Source organism: Cervus elaphus, chromosome 2 (assembly GCF_910594005.1).
Source record: "Cervus elaphus chromosome 2, mCerEla1.1, whole genome shotgun sequence".
Lineage (NCBI taxonomy): Eukaryota > Metazoa > Chordata > Mammalia > Artiodactyla > Cervidae > Cervus > Cervus elaphus.
This window is the reverse complement of record NC_057816.1, coordinates 13,688,690-13,697,833: the sequence shown is the minus strand read 5'-3', so window position 1 is coordinate 13,697,833 and position 9,144 is coordinate 13,688,690.

Below are 9,144 nucleotides of genomic sequence, written 5' to 3'. Positions count from 1 at the left end.
ACAGAGAAAGACAAATATCATATATAACTCATATGTGGAATATAATTTTAAAAATTGATACAAATGAATTTGTTTACAAAACAGAAACAGACTTACAGATATCAAGAACAAACTTTTGGTAACCAAAGGAGAAACGTGGCGCGGAGAGATAAATCAGGAGCTTGGGATGAACATTCACACACTACTACATATAAACAGATAACCAGCAAGGACCTACTGTATAACACAGGGAACTCTACTCAATATTCTGTGATAACCTATATGAGAAAAGAATCTGTAAAAAGAATGAATATGTGTATATGTATAACTGATTCACTTTGCTATATATCCAAAACTAACACAACATTGTACATTAGCTATACTCCAAAAAATTTTTTTAATTAAAAAAAAATAAAAAGAATGAGGAAAGCAGAGAACAAGGCAAGTTGAGGAAGCAACATTTTTAGTGCAATAAGAAAGCCGACTGTGTTGGGAAGATCTTTCCAAAGAGTGAGTTATCCACTAAAATGATCAATCCCTTTTCTTTGCTGTTATAACCGATGCAATACAGCTCAAGAGTCAACACTGTCTTATGATAGCTTACAAAGTTATGAGGCTAGTACATCTTTATGTGTAAAAGGACAGGGAGTAAATCCTGTATGAAATGGCTGTAAATTCATAACTTCTAGATGCACACATTAGTTTAAATACTGTTATCCACAATGGCTTCCAAAAGTTTCGATGCCGATGGGTTAGAACAATTGTCCCTAAAGATCAGGTGTTCTCAAACATCTCCCTGGTGTCAGGGAGCAGAGGAAGAGGGGGAAATTAAGGACAATACAAAGGTTTCTGCCTCAAGTAACTGGGTGAATAGCAATTTACTGAGATGGAAAAGGCTAGAGGAATAAAAGGTTTCAGGAGAAAAGCCAAGATTTCAGTAATATAACCCTCAAGAACTTATAAGAACATCACATTTCAGAAAGTGAAAGTGTTAGTCACTGAATCATGTCTTGACTCTTTGCAACCCCATAGACTGTAGCCCACCAGGCTCCTCTGTCCATGGAATTCTTCAGGCAAGAATACTGGGGTGGGTAGCCATTCCCTTCTCCCAGGGATCTTCCTGACCCAGCATTTCAGTGGTGGCCCCAAATTTAAAGAGAAGTTCTACCTGATGCTTGAATATCCCCTATAATTACCCCTATATTTACAGCATCACCCAGGAGCCTGTTAGACATGCAAATTCTTTGGCCCTACCCTAGACCTACTTAATTAGAAACATGGCAATCTGTGTTTTAACAAGCCTGCCAGGCAATTCTGATGCCCACTCAAAATTTGAGAACCTCTTTTCAACAGTATCTTCGAATATTCCTTCTAATCTTGAGCACCTTGTATGGTGGTATATATTACAATGGTATCTCCAAAGGCAGCCAGCACCATCCTTAGACACCTCTTCTGAGAAGCTCTTCTAAAGAGTGAACTATGTCTAAGTGGAAATCCAGATAAGACATTCCCCAAGCTCTCACCTGGGAGACAAAATGATGACCCTTCCCCTTTAGGGCTGAACAATCAGAGATTAAATAAGATTCAGTCCCACCTATCTATTTCCAATCAAAGCTATTGAAAAGCCCAGGTCCCTTACCTTCCCCTCGATACTTCTGCCCTCTTTCTAGCCAGGCCACAGATAAGTACACTTTAACATGTTGTAAAATTAACTCAGGAAACAGGAGTCATCAGAAAGACGCTAGACAGATACAGAGGACAATGAAGGCAGGAACAGCAAGATCAGACTTTGCCCAGGAAAGAGGCCAATAAAACCCTATAAAGGACTAATCCCTGGGCCAGTCCATCGGCTGCCAGAAGTCATTTTGCCATCAGGAAATACCCCCCAACTTCCACTATTGAATAGCACCCAGGGATATAGATGCTCGGTAATATCTGTTGAATGGACTCAATCTTCTGAAAAAAAGAAGGAATTAATATTTATTGAGTCAATATCTACTAAGTTATTCTTCTCAATGCTTTTTAACCTCCATTATTTCATTTCCTAATCAAACGATACAGAGTGGCATTATTAGATACATTTTAAGAACAAGAAATCTGAAAATCTGGGTCTCAGAAAGGGTAATTTGCTCAAGTCTATTGCTCAAAATTCTCTAAGTCAGGCTTCAGCAATACGTGAACCGAGAACTTCCAGATGTTCAAGCTGATTTTAGAAAAGGCAGAGGAACCAGAGATCAAATTGCCAACATCTACTGTATCATTAAAAACTCAAGAGTTCCAGAAAAACATCTATTTTTGCTTTATTGACTATGCCAAAGCCTTTGACTGTGTGGATCACAATACACTGTGGAAAATTCTGAAAGAGATGGGAATACCAGACCACCTGACCTGCTTCTTGAGAAATCTGTACGCAGGTCAGGAAGCAACAATTAGAACTGGACATGGCACAACAGACTGGTTCCAAATAGGAAAAGGAGTATGTCAAGGCTGTATATTGTCACCCTGCTTATTTAACTTATATGCAGAGTACATCATGAGAAACCTGGGCTGGATGAAGCACAAGCTGGAATCAAGATTGCCGGGAGAAATACCAGTAACCTCAGATATGCAGATGACACCACCCTTATGGCAGAAAGTGAAGAAGAACTAAAGAGCCTCTTGATGAAAGCGAAAGAGGAGAGTGAAAAAGTTGGCTTAAAGCTCAACATTCAGAAAACTAAGACCATGGCATCTGGTCCCATCACTTCACGGGAAATAGATGGGGAAACAGTAGCTGACTATTTTTTTTGGGTTCCAAAATCACTGCATATGGTGACTGCAGCCATGAAATTAAAAGATGCTTGCTCCTTGGAAGAAAAGTTATGACCAACCTAGACAGCATATTAAAAAGGAGAGACATTACTTTGCCAACAAAGGTCTGTCTCGTCAAGGCTATGGTTTTTCCAGTGGTTATGTATGGATGTAAGAGTTGGACTATAAAGCTGAGCATTGAAGAACTGATGCTTTTGAACTGTGGTGTTGGAGAAGACTCTTGAGAGTCCCTTGGACTGCAAGGAGATCCAACCAGTCCATCCTAAAGGAGATCAGTCTTTGGTGTTCATTGGAAGGACTGATGTTGAAGCTGAAACTCCAATACTTTGGCCACCTGATGGGAAGAGCTGACTCATTTGAAAAGACCCTGATGCTGGGAAAGATTGAGGGCAGGAGGAGAAGGGGACAACAGAGGATGAGATGGTTAGATTGCATCACCAACTCAATGGACATGAGTTTGGGTAAACTCTGGGAGTTGGTGATGGACAAGGAGGCCTGGCATGCTGTGGTCCATGGGGTCTTGAAGAGTTGGACATTACTGAGTGAATGAGCTGATTGTTACTCAGTCACCAAGTCAGGTCCAACTCTTTTGCAACCCCATGGACTGCAGTACACCAGGCTTCCCTGTCCCTCACCATCTTCCAGAGTTTGCCTAAGGTCATGTCCATTGCATTGGTGATGCTGTCCAACCATCGCATCCTCTGTTACCCTCTTTTCCTTCTACCTTCAATCTTTCCCAGCATCAGGGTCTTTTCCAATGAGTTGGCTGTTTGCATCAGGTGGCCAAAGTATTGGAGCTTCAGCTTCATTATCGGTCCTTCCAATGAGTATTCAGGTTGATTACTTACTTAAATTTACATCACTAGCAATTGGTGGCATTGGATTTGAAACTATGTCCCCTGACAACAAAACCCATATTCTTTGACTGCCTCATCCTGACCTGCCCACAATGCTGGCCCCAAGACAGAAAGAAAGCACATGATGGTGTGATGATGATAAAGTCACTGTCCATTGTGTATTAAAATCATGATCCTCCAAGCTACTCACTCACGGTGTGGATGAATTGGCTGTGATCCACCCACCCGTTCTTGCTGTTGTTAATCAGAGACTTTCATGGTGATGGAAGCTGTAAGCACACAACCATGGTTAGGGGAAGGGCTCTATTCTCACGAATAGGGCTTGACCGGCAGAATAAATATCAGCAGCGGCACACCCACCAGTCTTTTATGGGACTGCGTTATAGGTTTCAAGTAATATTCAACACAAAATAAACACTGAATACCAGGAAATAAACCAGATTGGTAAACAAATGGCCAGACAATAAAAGGAGTTTCACCCATCAACCATCAGCCCCACACAAGGAAGGGCAAAATACCAGTAGGGCAGAGAAAGGTACAGGAAAGGAGAACAGAAATATGCTTATGAGAGTCATTTCCTTCTGCATCTTTTTTCACCAAATATAAAGAAACTAGTCCTCCTTTCCCTCAGTAATCCGTTCTTCCACCCTACTTCAATCACTCACTGTCAAGGTCACAAATCAACCTTGGCATTTCCATAGCGGCACCTCTGCCATAACCTGGGTTTCCCCAGCCTCCACACAGTCTACCTCTCCTCCTAAGTCCTACAGTTCTCAACTCCAACTGGACCTACAATGCATCAATCTCCCACCTCTTCACTGTCCCCCGACTCCCTGCCTCCATCACCAAAATCACTATTAACTCCCTGGTTCGCCTCTCACCTCAGTGTGCTATCTGACAAAATCTCAACCCTTATTTAACCCTACCAGCTGCCTATTTCCTTCCTAAAATAGCCATCTAGCAATTCTGTTTCATTCCACTAATCTATACTGTCTATGTAACTATAGCATGCTTTTTTTTTTTTTTTTGACCACACAGTCTGGTGTGTGGGATCTTAGTTCTGTGACCAGGGTTCAGACCTGTGGCCCCTGCATTGGAAGCATGGAGTCTTAACTACTGGACCACCAGGAAGTCCCAACTATATTTTATCTTTTCCTCTCTCTGCAAACCTACGTACCTCCCTCCCCAATTCTTACCTAATGAGCTTGCTTCCTGTTTTCCTGAGAAATCAAATGTAGTCAGAAGAGAATTACAAGTCCTGACAAAACACTACACCTTTCTGTGACCATTGACTGCCTTCTGTCCAGTTACTATAGAGGGAATATCCAGGCTCCTTCTACCTGGCACCTGATTTCACTCCCTCATCTACACTTTCCCATTTCCTAGTTTTTCACAATCTACTGAATTATCCCCAAGAGCACCCAAACATATTATACTTTCTTCCCTCTGCAAAATGAAACCCTCTTCTAACCCCAGAACCACCTGGAGATGCTGCCCTGTTCCTCTACTCGTCTTTACAGAGATGATCTCCTCAAACTAATTTCTGCTTGCTGTCTCAAATTACTCTCCCATTGCCTTTTTTTGTTTGTTTTGTTTTGTTTGCTACCTCTCTAGGCATGCAGGATCTTAGTTCCCTGACCAGGGATCAAACTCATGCCTCTTGCAATGGAAGCACAGAGTCTTGACCACTGGACCATCAGGGAAGTCCCTCTCATTGATTCTGAACTCATTATAATTATGTTTTTACACCTGCTCACTAGAATCATTCTTATGAAAGTCCCAATGATCCACATTGCTAAATCTTAAGCTAAAAGTTTGGCTTCTGTGCACTGGTACCAAATTGAATCTTGGAGACAGAGTTTTGGTTGAAGTAAAAAAGAATAGCTTTATTGCTTTCCCAGGCAAAAGGGGACACAATGGGCTCATGTCCCTCAAAAACTATGTGTTCCTACCAGCGAGGTTTTATAGCAATGGTTCAAGGGTGGGATTGCTGATAAGATTAGGGTGTGTTCAGGGCTTGCACTTCCGTGGTAATCTCTCAAGTCCTGTTCAGTTTCAATAGCTCCAAAAGTCTTAAGACATTCCACCATCAATTTAAAAGTCTAAGTCCAAAGTCTCACCTAAATCAGCCATGGATGAGATTCCAGATGTGAACCTGTGAAATCAAACATGTTATATGCTTCCAAATTGCAATGGTAGCACTGGTTTAGGATCAGCCTTTAAAATTGTCTTGCCACATTGCACTTGGGGCCTTTGGAGTGGGGGCAGAGAGGGAGCCAGCAGATCTCCAAAATGCCTTCAGGATCATTCTTCCACTGATGTTTTGTCATGGACAACAGATCTTGGCTCTTCTGTTTAGACATCTGACTATTGTCTTGATGAATAGCACCTAACTTCCATTGAGATTGTCCATCTAAACTAATTTCCTTACAATTGGTTTGAAAATTTCCTCAACCAAACTAAATCTAGTTTCATTGCTTTCAAGTTCTGCCTTCCACAAAACACCAGGTCGGGAACACAATTCAGCCAAGTTCTTTGCTAGCACCTCCATGATTAAGATTAGATTTCCGACAGTGGCATTCAAGGCCCTGATCAAGGGCTTGCTTTTTAAGATGTTTGATCTCAATCCTCCAGCATGTCTGGACTCCTGCCTTTGATTTGCCACCTTCAGGCATGTATGCACTCATTCATCAGACACCAAGCCCCAGCCCCTGCAGATAAGAACCAGATCCAACCCCTTAGGGACTCAGAGCCTCATCAGGAAGAGTAGACCTACAGAGAGATAACGGTAGCACAGAGATAACTAAGGCCAAGGCCACAGAGAGGTTCAAATAAAATAATGCTGTAGAATTACGATGCTATGGGAGTTTGGAACAGAACAGTATAGAGAAAGCAAACATTTATTTTTGTTCAGTGACAGCAAATTTTCTTTTTTTTTTTTTGCAAATTTTCTTAAGGGACAGCTCAACTATCTTTGGATCTTTAGAGGTATGAGAAGTGAGTCCCTCCTTCCACTCCAGGGCCTGGCCAAGCTGGGGAGGCTGAAAAAGCCTGCCTCATAATGTGGGAAGAATCTACTGATTCTAGGGGCAGCACGAAGGGGCCATGTGGAAGCCCAGGAACAGACAGAAAAGAAGAGTGAGAGAAGAAGGGGAGGGCATCCTGGAAATGTGGAGGATGGCCAGGGTCCTAGAGAAAACCTGCTTTGAATTCTCTGTGCTGGGAATGGGTTAGGGACTAAGATCAGAGACACCCACTACCCAAGATTAAGTTCGTTGCTCTGCTTTCCTGTACTGCCACTGCTACCAAGCTCTATTCCCTACCTCCAATTTTAGTACATTTCTGCCACATGGAAATTTTTTGTGTGACTAAAGATTGAAGAAAATCACGCTCCATTTGTTTTCCAAGCTTGTAACAAAGTATCACAAACTGGGTGGCTTAAACGACAGAAGTGTATCACCTGCAGTTAGGTTAGTTCTTTCTGAGGATGTGATAGATGGTCAGGTCCATGCTTCTTGCCTAGCTTCTGGTGGTTTGCTGGCAATCTGTAAGATTCTTGGCTTGTAGATGTATCACCCTAGTCTCTGCTTTCATGTTCCCATCATGTTCTCCCTGTGTGTATATCTGCCTCTGTCCAAATTTGCCCTTTTTATGGGGATACCAGTCCTACTGGATTAAGGACCACCTCAAAGACCTAATTCTAACTTGATTACTTCTGTAATGAAAGTGAAAGTGAAGTCGCTCAGTCATGTCCAACTCTTTGCAACCCCATGGACTGCAGCCCACCAGGCTCCTCTGTCCATGGGATTTTCCAGGCAAGAATACTGGAGTGGATTGCCATTTCCTTCTCCAGGAGATCTTCCCCACCCGGGGATTAAACCCAGATCTCCCACATTGTAGACAAATGCTTTACCGTCTGAGCCATCAGGGAAGTCAAAGCAAAAGTGGAAGTCACTGTCTGACTCTTTGAGACCCCATGGACCATACAGTCTTCAGGCCAGAATACTGGAGTGGGTAGCCTTTCCCTTCTCCAGGGGATCTTCCCAACCCAGGGATCGAACCCAGGTCTCCTGCATTGCAGGCGGATTCTTTACCAGCTGAGCCACAAGGGAAGCCCATCTGTAATGAAACTGTCTCTAAATAAGGTTGCATTATGAGGTACTGGAGGCTGTTGTCGTTGTTCAGTTGCTAAGTTGTGTCCAACTCTTTGTGACCCCATGGACTGTAGCATGCGAGGCTCCCTTGTCCTTCACTATCTCCTGGAGTTGGTTCAAAGTCATGTCCATTGACTCAATGATGCCATCTAACCATCTCATCTTCTGTCACCCCCTTCTCCTTTTGCCTTCAATCTTTTCCAGCATCAGGGTCTTTTCCAATGAGTCGGCTCTTTGCATCAGGTGGCTGATGTATTGGAGCTTCAGCATCAGTACTTCCAATGAGTATTCAGGATTGATTTCCTTAAGGATTGACTGGTTTGATCTTCTTGATGTCCAAGAGATTCTAATATATTTGGGCAGGGGGATGTTGCAGAAAGAGATCTAGTTCAAACTATAACAAAGAGCTGTGTTTCATGACTGAATTCTTTCAGGTTGGAGAAACAGCTGGAAAAGGGAGGTATGATCTAGATCAGAAATGTATAAAGCATGAAGTTGAGGCAAGAGGTGACTAAGAAAAGCATAATCCACAACCCAAGTCCTCCAAGTTGTTGGGAGTGAGGCCACCATATGTATGACAGGGCTTTAGCTAGCCCATAGTGTTGTAGATTCTGGAGTCACAAAACACCTCAGAGGACACTCAAGACAGTGGAGTACAGTTTATTACACCAGCAGGTCGAAGGGGAATCGGTTCCCAACAGGGACCCCGGTGATTTCGGAGGACTTGGTTTTATACCCTCTGCTACATGACTGGTTACACGTTAGTAATTAGTTTTACAACATACATGGGTGGAAGAATTAACAATTACAACATGCAGGTGCAGGCACTGTTGTTAATCTAACTGAGACAACCTGACTTTTACTTCCAATCTTTGTTTGCCATCTGTTAGGAGGTGGTTTCCTGGTTTTTCTTAATGATGGTTAACAGGTTCAGGCCCAGTTCCCATCCTGCCTTAAGACGGCTGACAGTCTTCAAGATGGAATTCCTCTTGCCCTCCTCCCAGCCGCCCCAACAACAGGAACCTAAAAGGAAAAGGGTGATCCTACAAGGCTGCAATAATCAGAACCCATCCCCAGGAAGTTGACATTTGAGACATTTGAGTCTCAGGGAGATTTATTTTCACTGGAAAGTGTAAGGAAGTCTTCATGGAAGACAGGTTTCAAGATGGGTCTTGAAGAGTTAGTTGTTGTTCAATTGCTCAGTCATGTCCGACTCTTTACAACCCCATGGACTGCAGCATGCCAGGCTTCCCTGTCCTTTACCATCTCCCAGTCCTTCACCATCTCCCATCTCCCAACTTCACCATGTCCATTGATCCGGTGATGCCATCCAACCATCTCAT